General features: G+C 49.1%; 1 protein-coding gene and 1 non-coding gene across 5 annotated transcripts in view; both read right to left on the bottom strand.

Moving 5' to 3' along the window:
* LRRC7 (leucine rich repeat containing 7) overlaps nt 1-23,375 on the bottom strand; it is a 372,813-nt gene that overhangs the window by 94,583 nt on the left and 254,855 nt on the right. The window lies entirely within an intron of this gene.
* TRNAL-AAG (transfer RNA leucine (anticodon AAG)) lies at nt 19,337-19,418 on the bottom strand. Its single transcript has one exon. It is a non-coding gene; the product is annotated as a tRNA-Leu (tRNA).

Below are 23,375 nucleotides of genomic sequence, written 5' to 3'. Positions count from 1 at the left end.
GCTGGTTGGTTCAGTGCCATGTCTTGGTGATCAGAGAGGTCAGGAGAAAGAGGAAAACAGACGGAAGACCATCTCCAGAATCCCAGGAGCACAAGGCCAGGCATGTGAGAGCACAAACAGAGCTGGAGGGAGGAGGGCAGAAGGCGAATTTGGGACATGAATGCCCAGCTGCCCATCAGCACATGCACTCAGAGCTTTGAGCACATCCAGAGCTCAGAGTTCATCAGCTGAGACACTAATGACAGTGTCTGGTGAGGATCAAGGCAGCTCCACAGCTCCAGCCATTGAGCTCGGTCTGTGTTTGCCTCAGCTCCTGCTCAAAGCAGAATGTCTGATGAACCTGAGTGGGGCCTGGATCACAGAGAGGGGGGATGGAAACTCAGTAAATAGATTTATAGATCAATAAATAAATCACTACCAACAGATGCAGCTGGGCTGTCATTCCCAAATTAACTTGGAATCATGGAATCACAGAATGCTTTGGGTTGGGAGAGACCTTAAAACTCATCCAGTCCCACTCCCTGCATGGGCAGAGAAACCTTCCACTAGACCGGGTTGCTCCAAGCCCCATCCAACCCAGCCTTGGATACTTCCAGGGATGGGGCAGCCACAGCTTCTCTGGGAAATCTGTGCCAGTGTTTCCTTTACTCCCAATTCCCTTCCACTTCCCCTCATGACACTGAAACCATTTCCCAGATGTGACTCCATCACCATGTCCCCAGGACTGGCACAGGGCAATTTTTCAGTGTAAGATTGTCGTTCAAGTTCTCTCAGCCACAGGAAGATGCTGAGATGGCAGATATCCTGCCTTCCTTCCTTCCCCAACACCAGAGCCTGAAAAACCATCAGTGAGTAATCACATCGACAGTGGTCTCCAACAACAGCATCTCCTGGAAGAACCCCTTATTCCTTTTCACCTCAAACCTCTAAGAAAGGTCTAATTTAAACTCAGTAACTTGATATATCCTGTAGTTTATTTCTCCACAGGCTGAAAGGTCGGTGCTTCTAATTTTACAAGATGCATGATGGAGGAGGTAATGTGGAGAGTCTGTTGACATGGGAATAGTTTAAAAGATATTCCAGAGCTGGTTCTGGGGAGGTTGGTGTATTCTTTAAGCACTTGAAGATTGTTTTTGTCCTTATAAATCAACAACAGACTATTTGGTTCAGCAGGATCTGTGTACTGGGGATGGAAAGCAGTGAAGAAAGTTGTTTAAAATAAATAAAAAAAATACAGGTTTTTCACAGTGGTAGCAAGCCAGGTTATGTTCTCCTAAATATCCTGCAAAGATACACAATATGTGACAGTCTCAGTTTGCAGAAATTCAGAAGACCCAGCAGTGCAGAGCCATGAGGACTGATGTGGGTGTTGTAGTGGGTCTCAACCCCCAAGATCTGGTGGGTCTCCATGGCACACTGGAAGCTCAGATGCCAGAAAGCCCCAGGCACAGCTGAGGGTCCCAGCAGGGTATCCCAGGGCTATTACCCTGTGCAGAAGGGGCTATTCTGCTCCTGCTCCTCCCCAGCTGAGCACTGGCTGGGACTGGGACAGCCATAGGGAAGCTGGGCCCAGCAGAAGTGTCTGCCAAGACCTATTGCTCCTGCACATTCCAGTGGTGTGAGAGGGGAGGTCAGGAGAGCCAATGTCTCCACAGGTCTGGTCCTCACCCAGGAGGAGCAGCAGAGCTGGAGCAGCACCAGTCCAACATGTTTGGAAGGGAAGCCACCCCCAGTTCCTGACCCATCCTTGTGCAAACCAGCTCTGCTCCTCTCTGATTCCAAGTTCAAGCCCTTGCTCCACCAGAAGAGGACAGAGAGGAGCTGAAGATTCACCAAGGGAAGGGTGTGTTTACTTACCAGAAGCAGTAGCAGCACCAGTTAAGCCCTCCCGGTTCATTTCAGTTTATTTAAATTATTCAGTTTATTTAGTATTCAATATTCTGGAGTCTGTGTGCCAATTTTCCTCCGTAAGGCACAGATTTTCCAGGAAATTTTCCATTCCCAGCTCTTTATGGAGGGTTCAGTACATCAAAACCAAAAGGTTAAAGTTGAGTGTTGGAGAGATAACACAATGTTCTCCCAACAAACTGCTCTGAACAAGAGGTTTTATAGAACTACAGAATTATAGAATAAAGTTGGAAAAGACCTTCAAGGTCACTGAGTCCCATCTTTGACTGAAGAAGGATGTATTTTGCTGAGCTTTGTGACCTGAACCAGTCAAGAGGTTGGCTGAGGGGGTAACGCTGCCCAGGGCCACCAAGCACTGGTGCCAGTGGTCCTGGCTTGCCCTGCCAGAGGCTTTTCTGAGGCACAGCAGGAAGAGGAAGCTGAATCTGCTTGGAAAATTCATCATCAGCAAAAAAAAGGTCCCCAGTAGTGATGGACAAACACACAGTTCCTGCAGCAGGGCAGGTCCCTGTGGAGCTGTTGTGTGGAGCTGTTTTACGGAGTTCCCTTGGAGAACCTGGAGAGCACTGGAACAGGCCCTGCCACAGGGTGCCCAGAGAAGCTGTAGCTGCCTCATCCCTGGAAGTGTCCAAGGCCAGTTGGACAGGGATGGACATGCTCCAGCATGCCCCCAGTGCTCCCCAGCTGAGGTGACATCACCAGCCAACAGCAAACTCATCCACATCCCTCTCCACAGCTCTACAACCTGGACAGTTCCAGAGATTTATTCCCTTGCTTTGCAATGGACCAGTAAGGAAAAATCACCTCCCCATTTGGAGATGAAATTTCCATGTGCACAATTTTTCCAGATAAAAAGCCCAGGATTTGCTAACATGTGTGTCCTAGTTAGGACAGCTGAGATCAGTTCATCATGGTGGGTGTAACCCAAAACTGTATTCTATAGCCTTCCATGTCATTTCCCAGAAACTAGACTATTGTTGTCAATAGACTATTCGCACCCTCTGCCCATAGAGCATGGTGGGTGTAACCCAAAACTGTATTCTATAGCCTCCCATGTCATTTCCCAGAAACTAGACTATTGTTGTCAATAGACTATTCGCACCCTCTGCCCATAGAGCATGGTGGGTGTAACCCAAAACTGTATTCTATAGCCTCCCATGTCATTTCCCAGAAACTAGACTATTGTTGTCAATAGACTATTCGCACCTTCTGCCCATAGAGCCTGACTCCTCAGGCTATAAACTAGGTGTTAAGAGGCCTGTGAGATAGGAAGATGTTTCTGTCCTCACACCCTTTGTGAACTCCCCGCCCTGAGGAGAGTACCAAGCATTCCTGCCTGAACTGGAGGATATATAATCTTGGAGTTTTGGAACATTTTTCAACCCACTCGTGGGATCCAGAGGACGGCTGCATCTCATCGCTCTCAACCAGACTTAGACCACCACTGGACTGCGATCACCAGTTCTGGCCAGACTGCAGCAGCTCTCCCACCAGCAGGTTCTTCCCCTCTCCCTTTACTTTGGACTCAAACAGGGCCCAAGGAACACCACTTTGTTCAGGCCCCAGGGCACTGGGTTATACATTTGGGTTTTTGTGGGTTGAGACCAATTGTTTGTTTGTATTATTGTACTTACTGTATTATTTTAATAAATTGTTATTCTGACTTATAATCTCTCCTTTGAGTTGAGTTCATTCCCCCTGCTGGTTAACTTTTAAACCAGCACATTTTGGCGCCCAAACGTCGGGCAGAGAGAGAGAAGTCAGAATCACAATTTCATTTTAAGCATTTGTCTATTTGAATATAGAAACTCCCTGATCACAATGTTGTCTGATGCACTCACATGGATGTTGTATTTGAGCCTGTTCATATTTCCACAGATGGGGTATTATTTGCCTGTTTTGATGCTCTCTTTAAGACCAGGGAGAGGGATCCAAATTGCTTTATTAGTATATTATGTTTATGTCATTCTAACATCAGAAGCAATGAGTTTCATTGTAAATGTGTATTCAGTCCTGTTTGCCTGTCCTGGTTTGGGTTGCTACCTCTGGGGCCTCATTAAAAATCGTACCCAGCTTTTTGGGGGAACAGGGGTGGATGGTTTCCAGCCTCCCACCTCCTTCTTCCCCTTCAGACCTGCTAAAACAGTTTTTGAAAATATTGAGTTCCCTTTTGATGTTAAGGACAGCATAATGTTATTGTTAGTGTTGCTCTGTCTGCTCTGTACTGTGTACACCATGTTTAGGGTCAGAAAAGTGCCTTTTAGGGAGGTTGGTTGGACACCTGCCCTGGGAGCAGATAATGCTGAGTGGCACGGGAAGTGGGAGGACATCAGCCAGTATTTGGAAAAGTTTTCTCCTCCAATGATCTGGAAATTCACCCCTGAACAACTGCAGGATCCTGTTAGCATGATAAGACTGGTGAAGGAAAAATGCTCTGGCAGCTCCAGAGATGGCCAGCTCACAGCAACCTGCTGGGCCCTGGCCACTGCCTACCGGGCACTGCTTGACATGATACAGCACTGTCAGGGCGAGGAGAGAAGGACCAAATCCGCAGACACCACGTCCACCCAAACCACAGCTGAGTCAGAGGGAGAAAGAAATGAACCAACCAGCACCGTGTCCACACAAACCATCGAGGAGCCAGAAGAACAAGCAAAACCAATAGCAGTCGCCCCTGTCCAGAAAAGGAAATCAAAGACTAAATCAGTTCGCATAGCAAATGATGACGAAGAGGCGGGACCTTCACATCCACCGGAGGAGACAGAGCCAGAAATAATCACTCGGTCCCTATCCCTGGGTGAGCTACGTGAGCTCCGGAGAGAGTTCACACGACAGGCGAACGAGTCCATTCTGACCTGGCTGCTCCGAATCTGGGATGCCGCAGCTAACGATACGATCCTAGATGGGAGTGAAGCCAGACAGCTGGGATCCCTGTCTCGAGATGTAGTCATTGATCAGGGGATTGGAAGGAGGCAGGAAACTCTCAGCCTCTGGCGGCGACTGTTGTCCAGTGTGAGGGAGAGATACCTTTGCAAGGAGGACCTCCACGTACAGCAAGGACAGTGGAACACGATGGAACAAGGTATCCGGTGCTTAAGGGAGTTAGCTGTACTGGAGATAATCTTTTCAGAGGATGAAAGATTCCCTAAGAGTCCAGATGGCGTACAGTGCACCTCCCAAATGTGGTTAAAGTTTGCACGACTCGGGCCAGAAATGTATTCCCGCTACTTAGCAACGCTGCAATGGAGGGAGGGAGAGGACAAGGTGGGAGCATTGGTTAGCAAACTCAGGATTTATGAAGACACTGTCACCGCCCCATTACGAGCCCACGTCTCATCTGTGGAAACCAAACTGGCTGAACACGTCCGAAGCCTAGAAGAGAAAATTGAAGAGGGACACCAGAAGCTAAGAGAAGAAATTAAGGAAGGGATTTTCCATATCTCGCCAGGACGAACAAGAGTCTCTGCTATCAGGAGCCAGCGTCCCCCAGCTAAGGAGAGAAGGTACACTCCACGTAGCGATCTATGGTTTTACCTCCGTGAGCATGAAGAAGATATGAGGAAGTGGGATGGGAAACCCACCTCTTCCTTAGCAGCCCGGGTACGTGAACTGAAAAGAGGAACAAATACCATAAAGAACTCTTCAAGGGTGAACGTTGCTCCAGTCTCTCGTGGGCAAGACTCCAGACGGTACAGGAATGATGATACGTCTGATCCTCTTGAAGGGACCTCCAGGTCATACCCACAAGAAGAGCACAATGAGTACCATGACCAGGACTAGGGGTGCCCTGCCTCTAGCCAGGTAGAGGAGAGGGACAATCGAGTCTATTGGACTGTGTGGATTCGGTGGCCTGGCACATCAGAGCCACAAAGATATAAGGCTTTAGTGGACACTGGCGCACAATGTACATTAATGCCATCAAGATACGTAGGGGCAGAATCCATCTCCATTTCTGGGGTGACAGGGGGATCCCAACAGCTGACTGTACTGGAAGCTGAAGTGAGCCTGACTGGGAAGGAATGGCACAGACACCCCATCGTGACTGGTCCAGAGGCCCCATGTATCCTTGGCATAGATTACCTGAGGAGTGGGTATTTCAAAGACCCAAAAGGACTTCGTTGGGCTTTTGGCATAGCTGCTGTGGAGACGGAGGAAATTAGACAGTTGAACACCTTGCCTGGTCTCTCAGAGGACCCCTCTGCTGTGGGACTGCTGAAGGTTGAAGAACAATTGGTACCGATAGCCACAGCAACAGTGCACCGTCGGCAATACCGCACCGACCGAGACTCTGTGACCCCTATACAAAAGATGATCCGTGAACTGGAGACCCAGGGGGTGGTCAGCAAGACTCGCTCACCCTTTAATAGCCCTATATGGCCAGTGCGTAAGTCCAGCGGAGAGTGGAGGCTGACGGTGGATTACCGTGGACTCAATGAAGTCACACCACCCCTGAGTGCTGCTGTGCCGGACATGCTGGAGCTCCAGTACGAGTTAGAGTCCAAGGAAGCCAAGTGGTATGCCACCATTGACATAGCCAATGCCTTTTTCTCCATTCCTTTGGCAGCGGAGTGCAGACCACAATTTGCTTTCACTTGGAGAGGTGTGCAGTACACCTGGAATCGACTGCCTCAGGGGTGGAAACACAGTCCCAGCATTTGCCATGGACTGATCCAGACTGCACTGGAAAAGGGTGAGGCTCCAGAGCACCTACAGTACATTGATGACATCATTGTATGGGGGAACACAGCGGGCGAAGTCTTCGAGAAAGGAGAGAAGATAATCCAGATTCTCCTAAGAGCCGGTTTTGCCATTAAACGGAGTAAGGTCAAGGGACCTGCTCAGGAAATTCAGTTCCTAGGAGTGAAGTGGCAAGATGGACGCCGTCTAATTCCAATGGAGGTGATTAACAAAATAGCAGCCATGTCCCCACCAACCAGCAAGAAGGAAACACAGGCTTTCCTAGGCGCTGTGGGCTTTTGGAGGATGCATATCCCCGAGTATAGTCAGATTGTAAGCCCTCTCTACCTTGTGACACGGAAGAAAAATGATTTCCAGTGGGGCCCCGAACAACAACAAGCCTTTGAACAAATTAAACAGGAGATTGCCCATGCGGTAGCCCTTGGGCCAGTAAGGACAGGACAGGACGTGAAGAACGTGCTCTACACCGCAGCCGGGGAGAATGGCCCCTCTTGGAGCCTCTGGCAGAAAGTGCCTGGGGAGACCCGAGGACGACCGCTGGGATTCTGGAGTCGGGGATACAAAGGATCTGAAGCCAGCTATACACCAACTGAGAAAGAGATCCTGGCTGCCTATGAAGGAGTTCGAGCTGCCTCAGAAGTAATCGGCACCGAAGCGCAGCTCCTCCTGGCACCCCGACTACCAGTGCTGGGCTGGATGTTCAAGGGAAGAGTTCCTTCCACACATCATGCCACCGATGCCACATGGAGTAAGTGGATGGCTCTGATCACGCAGCGAACCCGGATAGGGAATCCTAATCGCCCTGGGATTCTGGAAATTATCACCAATTGGCCTGAAGGTGAGAGTTTCGGACTATCCTCTGAAGAAGAGGAGGAGAAGGTGACACGGGCTGAGGAGGCCCCACCATATGACAAGTTACCAGCAGATGAAAGGCGATATGTGCTCTTCACGGATGGCTCCTGCCGCATTGTAGGGACAAACCGAAAATGGAAGGCAGCTGTATGGAGTCCCACACGGCGAGTTGCAGAAGCGACTGAAGGACAAGGTGGGTCAAGTCAGTTTGCAGAGCTTAAAGCCGTTCAGTTGGCTTTGGATATAGCTGAACGAGAGAAGTGGCCAAGACTCTATCTCTACACTGACTCATGGATGGTGGCCAATGCTCTGTGGGGATGGCTGGAGCGATGGAAAAAGGCCAACTGGCAGCGCCAAGGGAAACCCATCTGGGCGGCGGAGATGTGGCAGGACATCGCTGGCCGGGTAGAGAAGCTGAGTGTGAAGGTCCGTCACGTAGACGCTCATGTAGGCAAGAAACGGGCTAATGAGGAGCATCATAACAACGAGCAGGCGGACCGAGCTGCCAGGATTAAAGTCTCTCAGGTAGATCTGGATTGGCAGCACAAAGGAGAATTATTTCTGGCTCGATGGGCCCATGACGCCTCCGGTCACCAGGGGAGAGATGCAACATACAGATGGGCTCGTGACCGAGGGGTGGACTTAACCAAGGACATTGTCTCACAGGTCATCCATGACTGTGAGACATGTGCTGCCATCAAGCAGGCCAAGCGGGTGAAGCCTCTATGGTATGGTGGACGGTGGTCAAAGTACAGGTATGGGGAAGCCTGGCAAGTTGACTACATCACGCTCCCCAAAACCCGCCAAGGCAAGCACTACGTACTGACCATGGTAGAAGGAAGCACTGGATGGTTGGAGACATACCCCGTGCCTCATGCCACTGCCCGGAATACCATCCTGGGCCTTGAAAAACAAGTCCTGTGGCGACACGGCACCCCGGAGAGAATTGAGTCTGATAATGGGACCCATTTCAAGAATGGCCTTATAGACACCTGGGCCAAAGAGCACGGCATTGAGTGGGTGTATCATATCCCCTACCATGCACCAGCTGCTGGAAAAGTTGAGCGGTGCATCGGACTGCTGAAAACCACTCTGAAGGCACTGTGTGGGGAGACTCTCAAACACTGGGAGCTGCATTTAGCAAAGGCCACCTGGTTGGTCAACACCCGAGGTTCCATCAATCGAGCTGGCCCTGCCCAATCAGAACTTTTGCATACTGTAGATGGAGATAAAGTCCCCGTGGTACATATGAGAGGAATGTTAGGGAAGACTGTTTGGATTAGTCCCACCTCAAGCAAAGGCAAACCCATCCGAGGGATTGTTTTTGCTCAGGGACCTGGTTCCACCTGGTGGGTAATGCAAAAAGATGGGGAGACACGTTGTGTACCACAAGGGGACCTAATTTTGAGTGAGAATGGTCTGTAATGTTTCATTGTATATATATATATATAGATAGATAGATAGATAGATAGATGTATATAGTTTTAAAGGGATATAGTTTTTAAAGGGGGTTAATTTGGGCATGACATGGATGGCATAGAATAAGGGGTGGATAATGTCCTAGTTAGGACAGCTGAGATCAGTTCATCATGGTGGGTGTAACCCAAAACTGTATTCTATAGCCTTCCATGTCATTTCCCAGAAACTAGACTATTGTTGTCAATAGACTATTCGCACCCTCTGCCCATAGAGCATGGTGGGTGTAACCCAAAACTGTATTCTATAGCCTCCCATGTCATTTCCCAGAAACTAGACTATTGTTGTCAATAGACTATTCGCACCTTCTGCCCATAGAGCATGGTGGGTGTAACCCAAAACTGTATTCTATAGCCTTCCATGTCATTTCCCAGAAACTAGACTATTGTTGTCAATAGACTATTCGCACCTTCTGCCCATAGAGCCTGACTCCTCAGGCTATAAACTAGGTGTTAAGAGGCCTGTGAGATAGGAAGATGTTTCTGTCCTCACACCCTTTGTGAACTCCCCGCCCTGAGGAGAGTACCAAGCATTCCTGCCTGAACTGGAGGATATATAATCTTGGAGTTTTGGAACATTTTTCAACCCACTCGTGGGATCCAGAGGACGGCTGCATCTCATCGCTCTCAACCAGACTTAGACCACCACTGGACTGCGATCACCAGTTCTGGCCAGACTGCAGCAGCTCTCCCACCAGCAGGTTCTTCCCCTCTCCCTTTACTTTGGACTCAAACAGGGCCCAAGGAACACCACTTTGTTCAGGCCCCAGGGCACTGGGTTATACATTTGGGTTTTTGTGGGTTGAGACCAATTGTTTGTTTGTATTATTGTACTTACTGTATTATTTTAATAAATTGTTATTCTGACTTATAATCTCTCCTTTGAGTTGAGTTCATTCCCCCTGCTGGTTAACTTTTAAACCAGCACAATGTGTCACTTCTCTCTGTGGTTGTATTTCACAGAGGAAAATTTTCAAAACAACTTTGACTTTTATTAGAGGACACACGTAAAGAATTTTTTTAAAATAGATTTTTTTAAATGAATCAGCTGTTCCAACCTCCAGTCTGAGTCTATATCCTCAGAAGTATAAATCCTTCAGAAAATGACTTTGGGATCCAAAAACTGTGGATTGATTTGAAACAATCACTCGGGGGAAATTAAAATTCTGGGTGTTTAGGCCACTTCACATTGGAAAGGACCTCAGGGGGTCTCCAGCCCAACCACCCACTCAGAGTTGGGAGCTCTGTGATGCTCAGGACTTTCCCAGTCTGGTCTTGACAGCCTCCAAGGATGGACACTGAGTATCATCTCTGGGCAACCTGTGCCACTGCCCAAGGAACAAGGCTTTCCTTACATCCAGTCTGGAATTTTCTTGCACCATCTGCCCCCTGCCCGTGTCCTGCCATTCCTACACTCATGGCTGTGGACACCCCACTCCCTCCAGAAGGCTGCCAGGGGTCCCCAAAGCCACAAATTCCATGTTCTCATCCCTTCAGGATGCAGGGAGTGCTCCAACCCTGTTCCAGCCCCACTTGAGCCACTGGTGGTGTTGCAACATCTCCAGGAGGTTTTGGCATCAGCTCCAGTGTCAAATAGTGTGAACTCCAGGCTGAGACCTGGGCCCTGGAAAATCCCATAAATCCCACAGCCTGTGCTGATCCTGTTTGCTCCAACAGCTCTGCTTGGAGAAAACTTTCCCTGTAGTGATGGAGCCTGGAGCTGGGCTGCAGCCTGGAGCTGGGATATCAGAGAATTCCCTACCATTGCTTCTCTGCTGTACTTTCAGAAAATTCTTCTTCCCATCAATTTTGCATGAGCTCTTTCTCCCCCTTACTCTGTAATTCCAGGGGTGCTTCAGACTTTGGGGTTGACTTTTAACAGCAGAGGTGTTCCCAGAGCTCCAGCCCTTTTCCCAGGCACTCAGTCTCCCACCACCCCAATCCCGAGTCTGATTCCTGCAGTGGGAAATGTGCTCCTTCTCAAAGAAAAAAACATCCTGCTGGGCATCAGGAAAGTCTCTACACAAGGCTACAAAAGTACTCATTTATTTTACTTAAACAGCACATTAACCAAACCCACAGCCAGTCCTTTCTCATTTCATGCCAAACCCAGAATGAAGCTCCAGCTCTGCTGCTCTGGTCCCTCCAATCAGCTCTGTGCCACATCCTTCCTCACCCCATCCTTAAGGTGAATTATTTTTGCCCTTCAAAGGGCACCAGGAACAGAAATTCCCAGCACAGGGCTGGGGCACAGGGCTCCTGCTGCTGCCAGTGTTTGTGTCCCTCCTCCCAAACCTGTTTTTTCTGGATTCGCTTGTGTGTCAGATGTACAGTAAGGAAAGATGAAGATGACAAAAACACATTTCAGGACAATGTTATTCTCTCCTTTGTAAATAAAAATCAGAATCAAATTCTCTGTTTTCTTTTAATTATATTCATATTTTTGTTATATATATACATAAATGTGGTTGTTGTTATATGCATTTATCTATTTCTAGCAGCAATTTCATTTCGTTGGGTCCCCCCAGACCACCATCAGTGAGTAAATTCCTCATGACTCTACAAACTGGATATCTTTTGGAAATTCCAAATTTCATTTCCCCCCATTAGCAGCAACAAGCCCATTTTGTTACAAATGAAGAGCGTTTTTACTGCCACCTGTGCAAAATTATTCCCAGTCACATCAGATCCCTGCCAAGTTTGGGAGAAATGCAATTCCATCCATAATAACAGTGGAAGGAAAATGTTCTTTAGCAGCAAACAGGAGGAGGAAGGGAATGTGCCAGCCTGGGAGGGATCAAACAGCTGGCACAAGGGGTAAACAAGGAGCTGTGTCCCTGCCCCCCTGTACATTTTAACATGCAGGAGAACCTGAGCTGGCTCCAGCTGGAGGCAAAAGCTCCCGTGGCTGGAACGCTAGGATGCAGCGGGAGTGGAGCCCTACAGCCACCTCTGGCCTCCTGCCTCCTGTCAGTCCCCCAAACCCAGCTCAGGGTGTCACAGGGACCCTCAGGCTGTCCCTCAGCCCTGCCTCCAGCCCAGGTTCTCCATGCTCATTACCCGCCTCCCAGCTCTGCCACATCCCCAGCTTCCCAAAATTTTGGCCATGCCCAGCTGGGCACCCTGGGACCCCACAGCATCCCCTGTGCTCACCCCAAACATCACCTGTCCTGGCACAGAGGGTGGGACGGGAGTGGGTTTTCCCTGGCAGTGTGCCCTGCTTTTCCCAGCCCACAGAGGCCAAATTATCTCCAGTTAATCGCTCAGAGCTGGGCAGGGCTGCCTGGGCCAAGCTGGAGCAGGCAGAGGTGATCCTGTGCCACACCACAAACAACGGAGCACAGAGGGATCACAAAAGCCAGGGATTTGCTGAAAAACAGCTCTGAAAACAGTGGGGCTCTGATTTATTGTGTCTGCTTGGATTTCCCTGGAAACTTGGAATCATTGGATATGCTGAGTTGGAAGGGATCCATCAAGATCACTGGGTACAACTCCAGGCCCTGCACAAGACACTCCAAAAGTCCCACCGTGGGACTGAGGGATGGTCTGGCACAGGAGGGTTTGTTCTGCTCTGGGCACCCACAGGAGCTCTGACCCTATGCCCAGTTCAGCCCCCACTCCCAGTGCAGCCCAACAGCTCCTGCTCCTCCAAAGCCTGGAAAAATATCTGTGCCTCTGACCATGAGCCACAGCCTGAAAGTGCAGGTTATTAAATTGCATCTGTAATGACTAGGTCTGGATTTGTTTTGTTTTAAAGATCAAACCAGAGGGAAGACAAATTGCAGGGCTTTGCTTTAGTTTGGCAGGGAGGGAGCTGTGAGAGGGAAGCGAGTGATGGATCAGCAGATGTTCCTGTCGCTCGTGGTCAGTGGCCACAGGGGAGACAGGGGCAGCCCTGCACGGACCACACTCCCCAAGACTCTCAGAACCTCTCCCCAGCCCTGCCCTCTAGGCTCAGGAAACCACCTCCCCTCCACTCCAGCACCACCAAACCCCATCCCCACGTGTTCCTCGTTAGGACAATCAAGGATTACCTTTAATGAGGATCATGAGTCACAGCCAATGAGGCTCATTCAGGTTATTAAACAAATCCAGCTGAGGAGGTGCCAATATTTGCTCAATATTGATAAAATAAATGCTCTAAAGTGAAAAGTCCATTAATGCAATTGTTATATGGACATGTTTTAATGAAAAAAAATAAAAGCCAGCCCAGAGGAGGCCAGAGCCCCTCTGCTCTGGAGACAGGCTGGGAGAGCTGGGGGTGTTCAGCCTGAAGAAGAGAAGATTCCAGAGAGACCTGAGAGCCCCTTCCAGGGCCTAAAGGGGCTCCAGGAGAGATGGAGAGGGACTTGGGACAAGGGATGGGGGGACAGCACAAAGGAGAATGGCTTCCCACTGCCAGAGGGCAGGGTTAGATGGAATATTGGGAAGGAATTGTTCCCTGGGAGGGTGGTGAGGCCCTGGCACAGGTTGCCAAGAGAAGCTGTGGCTGCTCCATCCCTGGGACTGTCCAAGGCCAGGTTGGATAGGGATTGGAGCAACCTGGGATAGTGGAAGGTGTCCCTGCCCATGACAGGGGGTGGGACTGGATGAGCTGTAAGGGAGTAGTTTGCAGGGGAATGGAAATTATATAAATTAGAGAGTGAAACAGCTCTTTAAACGCAGAGAATTTGATGAGTAACAGCCCCTCGGAGGAGTGGAACAGCAGGAATTAATAGCAGAGCAAATTCCTGTGAAGGGGAGGTGGAGTCGGAGGTAACACAGGCAAAAACACAACATAAAACACTCTCAGGGACTGGGTAGGATTGTTGGGGTATCCTGTGCAGGGCCAGGAGTTGCACTCAGTGATCCCTGTGGGTCCCTCCCAACTCAGGAGATTCTGTGATAAAATACAGCCCAGCCACAGCACCCACCAGTGCAACCCCCCCCCCCCAAACTGCTCAGCACCTTTTCCCATGCCATTCCTAAAACCAGCCCCATGTGCCTCCCACCCGTGGTGCCCTGGGGTGGCAGGGATTCAATGCTGCATGATTAGGGTACATAGGATGACTCCTAGGATTTCAGAAGGACCATAGCAGGGAAACTCTTGCATTGCAATGTAATTACATGAATAGGCCTGGATCTGGAATATCCTGAGCAGGATAATACTTGAAAATCTCATTTTCTGATCATTTCCACTCAAACCAGGCCTTTCAAAGGTGTGTCTTAATGAATTGCTTTGCTTCATCAACCATGGGAGCCTTGAATTCTTCAGCACTTCCCACCAGTTCTGGTGCACATTCTGTCCCACATTTAATGACGTCATTTTAGCTGGAATGTGTGAAAACAAGGAGGCAGGCAGTAAATATCCATTATTGCTCCATGGAACAGATACATTTCTGGAGAATACACATGTGGCCTTTAGCAGGAGGCAGCACCACCCGTCTGAGGCCTGAAGGAATTCTTTTGTGCATGTCCAGGATCTCTCCCTTCGTTCCATCTATTTTTTCTTTCTGTTCTCTAAGGTCATTTGAAAATAGGAGCTTGTGTTAGAAACAAGAAGAATTTCCAACACAGCAACAAGGAAAGGTATAGGATAAACATACTGCCCCGTGGAGATTGAATGTGGAGGACTGTCTAGACAGCTGAATTCCTATGGATTTCAGCTATCAGGGCCATCGTGCCAAGAGCTTGTTTCCAAACAAAGTCCGGCAAAAGCAGATTGTGGTATCCATAATCTCAATATATTTAGACTTTTCAGCTAAGGAATCCTGGGAGAGGGGTTATGAAAACACCCTCTCCCAGCTCAGGGCATCCCCCCAGGTGACGGTGGGGTGGCACCATGTCACACACACACAGAAACATCCAACAACGGCACAAGAGCTGATCCCACCCTGATCCCACACATGGAGGGTTCTCCAGCTGCAAAGCAACACTGAGATACTGAAGCCCCCAGCTTGCCCTTTGGGGACCCTCAGCTGCCTCTGGGACGTGCAGCAGAGCAGGCACTGCGTGGTTTGGCACTCACATGGAGCAGGTTATGGCATCACAGCTTTAACTCCCTGCTTGATTCAGCACCAAAAACCCCAGGAAAATGTCAGCAAAATAAGGATTTGACTCTTATCTATTAAAAATCGTTGCTAGTCTTCAGTACTCAGATCAATCAGCAAATCCATAAAGAATTAGTAATAAATTAACTAGTTCATTGTTTGTCTGCGAGACAGGGATGTTTACAGGATGTGATGATTTATTGAGCCATGGCAGTGTCCCACCATCTTAATGAGCAGCTAATTATTCAGCCCTTATCTCTGCTTATAAAAGCAGGGAGAACAGGAGTACTGGGCACTACAAGACAAGTATTGCTGCTAGAATCCAGGGATGATCTTGGCATTTCCCTTCATATCCATGGGAGTCAATTTTAAAAGCTGAAGGAGCAAAGGAAAAGCCCCACTGTTGCTGCACTAAAAAATTTACTCACACAAAAAGCAAACAACAAAGAGAAGATTAATCATGGAATCATGGATTGGTTTGGGTTGCAAGGACCTTAAAGCCCATCCAGTCCCACCCCTGCCATGGGCAGGGACACTTCATAGACCAGGTTGCTCCAATAACATCTGTATTAATTACCCTGGAGTTTTTTGATGAAGCAAAGATGCAGAAAAGTGGAGTTAAATCATACTCTTCTAGAAAATCTGCCCAGAGCAGCAGGAATATCCTGTTTTCACTATTATGAGATAATAATGATATTAAACAGGACATAATTATGGCCTCATTAGTTATGGTCCTACACGTTTGTGGGATTAAATATTTCTATTCAAACCACAGACTTGACTGAGCCTCAAAAACCCAAAGGACAGTTTTCTCCACTGAAATTAAAAAGTTTTTCCCTCTAAGAAGTGCCAAAGAGTCAATAAAATCCACTGATAACCAAATAAGCCCAATTCCTGCTGGGATCTCAGGTGTGGCACAGTGGAGATGACTGGAACACGATGGCACTTTGCTCCTGGCCAGCTGTGGGGAGGGAGGATTACTGTACAATCATGGAATGGTTTGGGTTGGAAAGGACCTTTTAAAGGTCATCTAGTCCAACCCCCTGCCATGGGCAGGGAGACTTTCCACTGGACCAGGAGCAGTGGGTGAGGGCAGGAGCATCTGGAGATGGAGTCCCTCGTGAAGGAGGTCCCACCAGTGGTGTATCCCCAAAAGAAACACTCCAAGCATCCCCCAAACCTTCCTTGGCCCCACGCAGAGGGGTTTGTGTGGGATGCTGGGCTGTCCCTGGCAGAGGTGCCATCACCCCCTGCTCACATCCTGCCGGGCGGGTGCTTCCCAGGCTTCCCCGGACCCGCCTGCTCCATCTGCTGGACCTGCACCAGGAGGAAGAATTGGAGCCAAAAGGAGGAGAAAAACAACTGTCAGGGAGGATAAATCAAGACGCCAGAAGGTCTGACAGGGCCCTCAGCCTGAGCTCACCCTCGGCCTGGAGCTGGAAAGGGCTGATGGATGTGCAGCCACAGGGCTTGGGGCCAGGTAGGGTTGGGCTGCACATGGAACCACTGGCCTTACTCCCATTCTCCCCTGATGTTCCTTTTTATCTTCCTTAATCCCTCTGGGAGCACTGTGGGTGGGTGGCTCTGCTCAGCACTCCAAGTCCCTTCAGAGTCAACAGCAGATCATGTGCAGGGACCTGAAGTCACACCCCCCTGCAATGGCATCTCTCCCTTCAGAGCCTAAAATAAAAATGATAGTTATTTATGTTCTGATCTGGCTTGTTTTAATGGAGGAGGAAAAGCTTCACTACCTTCCTCCTCATTTATTGCAGGCATTAAGTTAAACATGGTTTCCTCTTAAACTCGACCTAATCCAATTAATATTAATATTGTCCTGAGCCAGGCTGATCTCATTAGTGTTGATATTTAATATATTTTCTGCAATTTGTGCTGAAAATGAGCTTCTTGCTTTTCATCGAGTCCGGAAAGAAGAAACAGCATTTTCTTCCAGTTCAAGAACCCATTTGGAATGGGAATAAGAAATGGCCTGGGGTGGTAAGTGCTGGCTGTAGTGGCTCCTCTCTGTCCCAGTGCTCCAGGAGCTGGGAGGGATTGGCTGCCCAGGCAGGATGGAAGGGTGTTCTTGGAAAGGTAACACAGGCCTGAGCGAGCTGGGGGGGGCGACACCCCCAGGACCCCCCTGGCTCCACACATGGACACAGTTGGTGTCCATGAGGACAGTTCTGATGGGATGAAGTGGGGGCAGCTCACAGCAAAGTGTTCCCCAGCTCCTTGATCCCTGGGAAATACAGTTCTGTGCAGTTTTATTTCATTAGTCATCAAATTTATTTCATTAGAATCATAGAAATATGGAATAGTTTAGGCTGGAAAAGCCCTCTCAGACCAATCCAACAATCCCCCAGCAATGCCAAGGCCATCACTGACCTATGTTCCCAGGTGCCACATCCACATGGCTTTTAAATCCCTCCAGGGATGGGAACTCCAACACCTCCCTGGGCAGTCCCTTCCAATGCCTGACCACCCTTGCCATGAGGAAATTCCTCCTGATGTCCAAACTGAACCTCCCCTGGCACAGCCTGAAGCCGTTTCCTCTCATGCTGTCCCTTGTTCCCTTGGAGCAGAGCCTGATCCTAATCTGGCTCCACCCTCCAATCAGGCTCACTCTCCCCATGCAGAGAGCCAGAAGATCTCCCCTGAGCTTCCTTTTCTCCAGGCTGAGCCCCCCCAGGCTCCCTCAGCCAAGGAACCTCTACAAGGGACTACCTTGATAAAGTACCTCCTCCTCCTCGTGGCATTCCCAGACATCAAGGAACACAGCAGGAGAAGCCAACTGGAGAGACTGATGAGGAAACCCAAGGTGTCCCTCCCCCCTGAGCCAGACAGGATGGCTCAATATCAACCACAAATCCATTGGATTTAGCTTTGTTAGTGTCAGCTGGTTGCAGAACTGCAGGGTCCACACGAGTTCCTGCACAGAGGTCATGCAGAAGTAAATAGAATAAATCCAGGATTTCTTCAGGCAGCTGTCATGGGGATCACAAATGGCTCAGCAGAAGCTATAAAAGGAGTTTCACCCTTGATTGCTGCCACAGAGCCACGGTCCACACATCAAACTGGACTTAAGAGGGATAAACCCACTGAGCTCTGACACCCTGGCTCGGCTGGGCAGGAGGAATCACTCCCTGGTTATATGGATGAGCAGCTGCCAGAAGTCAGGGAAAGATGTTTTAGAGCAGAATCTCAAATTAGAGATTATGTTCTGGTCAGGGAAAGGTGTTTAGAGCATAATCACACCAGATTTTGGTTGTAGAAATAGCAGCAAGGGAAACAAGATCCATGTTATCCAGAACATAATTCCCTTTTTGTTTTGGACCCAGCAGCAAATAATTTGGACCCAATCAGAGAATGGTTTGGGTTGGAAGGGACCTTAAAGCTCATCTTGATCTCTAAGATCACAAGGAGCTTTAAGGTTCTTTCCAAGTCAAACCATCCTATGATTTTATAAATAACCTCATGTCCTGTCCAGAGCCTGTAGAGATGATGCAGTGAAACTACACTGTTACCAGCCCCCAGTGCTCAATGTAAGGTGTATTCCTCCCCCCACATCACAAAATTAATGTTTTCTGGATATGACTTCACGGTTTTAGGCCAGACCGCTCTGACCCCTGTGGGTACCCACCACATCCTGGCTGGTGCCCAGGGACAGCACAGTGTGATCTCCGGAAGCAGCTTTATCAGCAGTGGCAGCTCTTGCAGGAGCACCAGCAGCTCTTACTTCATCCCTGCCCTGCCCCTCAACTCAGCTCTGCAAACCTTCACAGGGGAGAATTCCTTCCCAACATCCCATCTAACCCTGCCCTCTGGCAGTGGGAAGCCAATCTCCCTCATTCTGTCCCACCAGGCCTTTGTCCATAGTCCTCTCCAGCTCTCTTGGAGCCCCTTTAGGCACTGGAAGGGGCTCTAAGGTCTCCCTGGAGCCTTCTCTTCTCCAGGTGAACATTCCCAGCTCTCCCAGCCTAGCTCCAGAGCAGAGGTGTTCCAGCCCTTGGAGAATCTCCGTGGCCTCTTCTGGACTTCCTCCAGCAGCTCCACATCCTTTGGATGTTGGACCCCAGGGCTGGAGGCAGCTCTGCAGGTGGGGTCTCACCTGAGGGGGCAGAGGGGCAGAATCCCCCCTCCTTTGCTGCCCACACTGTGGGATCAGCACAGCACTCAGGGGGTTCTGGGCTGGGTCATGTCCAGCCTGTCACCCACCAACACCCCCAGGGCTGCTCTCAACCTGTTCATCCCCAGCCTGGATTGATCCCAGGGGTTGCCCCACCCAGGTGCAGCACCTGCACTTGGTCTGGTTAAAACTCACTCCTGGAGATTGTCCAGATCCCTCTGGATGGCCTCCAGGTGTTAAAACAGTTGTGGCAGCGGTGGGATTCGAACCCACGCCCCCGCAGAGACTGGAGCCTTAATCCAGCGCCTTAGACCGCTCGGCCACGCTACCCTGGGGAATAGGGCACCAGAAGCGGCATCAGAACCTGGGATCCAGGGAAACACTGACCTGGGCACAGTGCCTTGGACCACTGGACCATCCTGACTGTCCTCACCTCATGCAAATCCTGTTTTATTCTCATTTTCTTCATGAAAGCCCAGAGGAGAACCAAGCCCTGCCTGCAGAACACACACCCCCCCTCTGCTGCCCTTCCCACTGTTGAATGTACCTGTTCTGACATGTCCTCTCCTCTTATTCCCTTCCCATGGCAGCCTTGATTAATCCACAGGGAGTCTCTGCACTCCAACAGGGAGACCACCAGATCCACCAGATCTTTCCACACCAACTCCACACCCATCCCTGTGATGCTTTTCTCAATGACCAAGGGCAACCTCACCATCCTGTTGGGAATTAAGACCCAGGACCCAATTTTCCTGTCTGATTTGTCCCTTTGCCCCCTGTCCCTGTGCCCCCAGTGACTCAGAGAAATGCTCGGAGCAGGAGGTCAAGGGGATGAGGTCATGGATCTCCTGTTCAAGGTGACAAGGGAAGTGGCCAAGCTCCCTCTGCCTGCAGTGAGTGTGCAGCCAACAGAAGCTCCTGCCCACTTTGGTCTCAGGGAAGATGCCAAAATCTGCAGGAAACCTCCTGACAAGCTTTGGGATTCAGACACAGGGAAGCAGTGGAAGTTCTGGAGTTACATAAATATTTTTCTTCCACAGCTAAACACAAGCACTTTCTCCTTCCTCAGCACAGCGATAAAAGCACATTTAAATAAACAGGGTTTCAAAGGGATGTTTGGATTTAGCATGTTTTTCACCTTTTTCATTCATTGGAATAGATTCTGGCTGTAAGAACTACAGTGAGACCCCCCAGCTCCCTGAGCTACATCTGGAAACATGACATGTGCTTCCAAATCCTTCCATTCTGAGTCACTTTGTGATTCAAACCATAAAAATAACCATTGATAAAAAAGTAAGAAGACTAATTTCTTTCTCCATGGCTTTTTGGTCCACACTGCTCAAATCCTAGGAGTCCCTAGACCCAAATCCTAGAACAGATCCCAAGGATCCCACACACCGCCCACTGCAGCATCTCCTGCCATGGGCAAAGAGCCTTGACATCAACAGAGGTGATTGAATTACAGAGAATAAATTGGTTATTTGAGGAAATAGACTGTTTTTTCATTAAGGGGACATTCACAAGCCACCACAGATTTCTGAAAGTCTATTTATTTTTGCAGCAGCTGCCAAATAATTTGCAAACAAATTTCAGCCCATGTAGGTTTTGCAGCTCCATTTGTGTCAGGTGGGACTGTGTGGATCCAGTGGCACTGGGAGCTGCTCTGGTCAAATCTAATATTAATCCAGCCTAGGAGAGCTGGAAAAGAACAGGATTTAAGGCATTTTGTACCTTGTTGCATGGCAGGGAGCAGGAAAGGGCTGGAGTTGGGAAACCTCCACAATAAATGTGCTGCAGGGTTGAGGAGGTTTGGAATTAAAACCTAAATCATTTTAATAAATCCAATGAGATTATTTCAATTAAAAAGAAGTGATTATAACAGCCCTTATTTTCTTATTAGGGCATTTAAGCAGCTCCTATTAAAAGATTAGAAAATATTGAGCCTTTGTAGGGCTTCCCAAACATGCTGTTTGGAGTATATCTGGTTAAAATGATTTCTGTTTAAATACCTCTGTCTAAAAATTACATTAATAGTATTGGATATCCGTGCCCAAATTTGGGACCACAGGTTTGAAAAGCCCTGAGACCTCCCCCAAGGGATCCCCACCTCTGTTTGTAGAAAAAAAAACCCACCTGGGTTTGTAGAAAATGTTTTCATTCCCCTGAAGCAAAAAGAAGAAAAATCCCTTCAATATTCCTTGATCTGCTCACACTTGTCATCTCCAGCAGCCAAGCCCAAGCCCAAGAGCAAATAACACTGTTTCCATAGATTAGCAGATGAATCATTCCTGTTATTTTTAGCAGGTCATTAAGGGCTGGCAGCAAAATTTGCAAACTGACTTGTGGGGCTTTTGATTGGTGTTAGCATAACCTCTTAGAGAAAACATAAACTGGGATTCAGAACAAAGAAAATGGGAGGACTGGGAGTCATATCTCAAAGTTGGAAAGCAGCAGTGAGGGATGAAGATAAGTCGGGTTCGTGTGAGCCTGTGCCTGCCTCTCAGTGCTCTTGCTCAAAGGGGGCGGAGCTGGGCAAGCACAAATGAGAGGTTTTATGTAAAAGATGATGGGATAAGGATTTCTCCCCATCTCATGAATATTTATACACCCTGGGTAGGGATGCTGTGGGCACTGGGAAAAGCTGGGTCCCCATGGGCATTGGGATTGGATCAAGAGGAAGTTTTCTGGCTGGTTTGTGAGCAGGGAAGTTCCTCTGGGGTTCAGAGGAGCATCGGGGCACCTCATAGGAGTCACAGAATCCCAGACTGCTTTGGGTTTGAATGGACCTTAAAGACCATCTCATTCCCAGGTTGTTCCAAGTCCCATCCAACCTAGCCTTGAACACCTCAGGGATGGGGCAGCCACAGCTTCTCTGGGCAACCTGTGCCAGGGCCTCCCCACCTTCACAGGGAAGGATTTCTTCCTAACCTCTAGTCTAAATCTCTCCTTTTTCAGTTCAAAACCATTTCCAAGTAAAAGTCTCTTTCCTGGCACAGGAGCTGGTTTGCAGTAGGCTCTGTAGCACCTGGGGGCTGAAGAGCTTTTCACCCATCAGCCAAGCAAAGCTTCCCAAAATGTGTGTTTAATAAAGAAATAATAAAAAACATATTCAATAAAAAACATATGAACATAACAAAATATTAAATATTCATCTTTTAACAGCTAGTTCTCTTTTTAACAGCCCCGGTCTGAGCCAGGGCTGCACATACCTTCCCAAATGTGGAGGGACTGTTTGCAAACAGGATCTCCAACAAGACTCTGCTATCAGCCACCAGCTTTCCTACATTTCCCTGAAAAACTTGCTTAATCCAGAGCATCAACAGTGTGTTTGCCAGGCTGGGCTTTGCCAGCTGCAGAGAGATGTGCAGAGGCATCACCTCCAGCAAAGCCTCTTCCATCTCATGGAGCCTTATGGATGCACTCCATGAATACCTACAGAAATTCCACATGGAATCCATGAGCCACCCTCCATCCTCCACCATCCACCATGCATCCTCCATCTTCCACCATCCAGCATCCATCAGCAGTCAGAGCCACCTGCTCCTGCAGACCCAGGATGAGCAGTACACAATCAAGGAGAGGTGTCTCTGCTTGGGTCAGGGTTACCCCTGCACCCTCTGTCACCCCGCAGGGCCACCCCACTGCTGGCCTGGCCACCACTGGGACCAGGAAGGTGGCCTCAGGGTCAGGGGTCCTTTAAGCAGGAGCTGCTATTGCTGGATGGAAATACCACCAGGAAAACTGGAGCAGGCACAGGGCATCTGCAGAGGCTGCACCCCAGGAATTCACCTTTCAGGGAAAGAACAGCTGAGGGATCACAGGGGACATGAAACTCTTTCACTCCCTGCCTGGCTGCCCACTCTGCCCTTTCAGCAGCTCCAAAATGCTGCTGCCAAAGGACCCTCACTTCCACACAGGCTCAGCTGCTGCCAGAGCCCTGGAAGGACTAAATCTTGGCTCTAGCCTCATCAGCTCCCACGGAGATTGTCAAATTAAGGGGCTCTGGTTGAAGCCTCAAAGGCAGAAAGGCTCTGCAGTGGTGAGGGAAAGGATAGCATGGAGTGTGCAGGAGCTGAGGCTGGAGCAAATGGAATTAATGTCTTTTCTGAAGGGGCAAATTTGGTGTCAGAAAGGAATAAGGAGGTAAAAAGTGATGTACCTGAATAGGTGAGAGTGGAGAGCTGATGCCTCGTTATCTGCCACTGAATAGGAACCCCATTTCCTTTATTCCCAGGATAACAGGCTCATTTCTCACCAGGTAATGAACTGAAGGTTCCTGTCCACTCT

The sequence above is a fragment of the Manacus candei genome, unplaced genomic scaffold (genome assembly GCF_025592945.1).
Source record: "Manacus candei isolate 608988 ecotype Guabito, Panama unplaced genomic scaffold, ASM2559294v1 h1tg000005l, whole genome shotgun sequence".
NCBI lineage: Eukaryota > Metazoa > Chordata > Aves > Passeriformes > Pipridae > Manacus > Manacus candei.
Note: the sequence above shows the minus strand (reverse complement) of the source record. Positions and strands in the feature narration are given on the sequence as shown.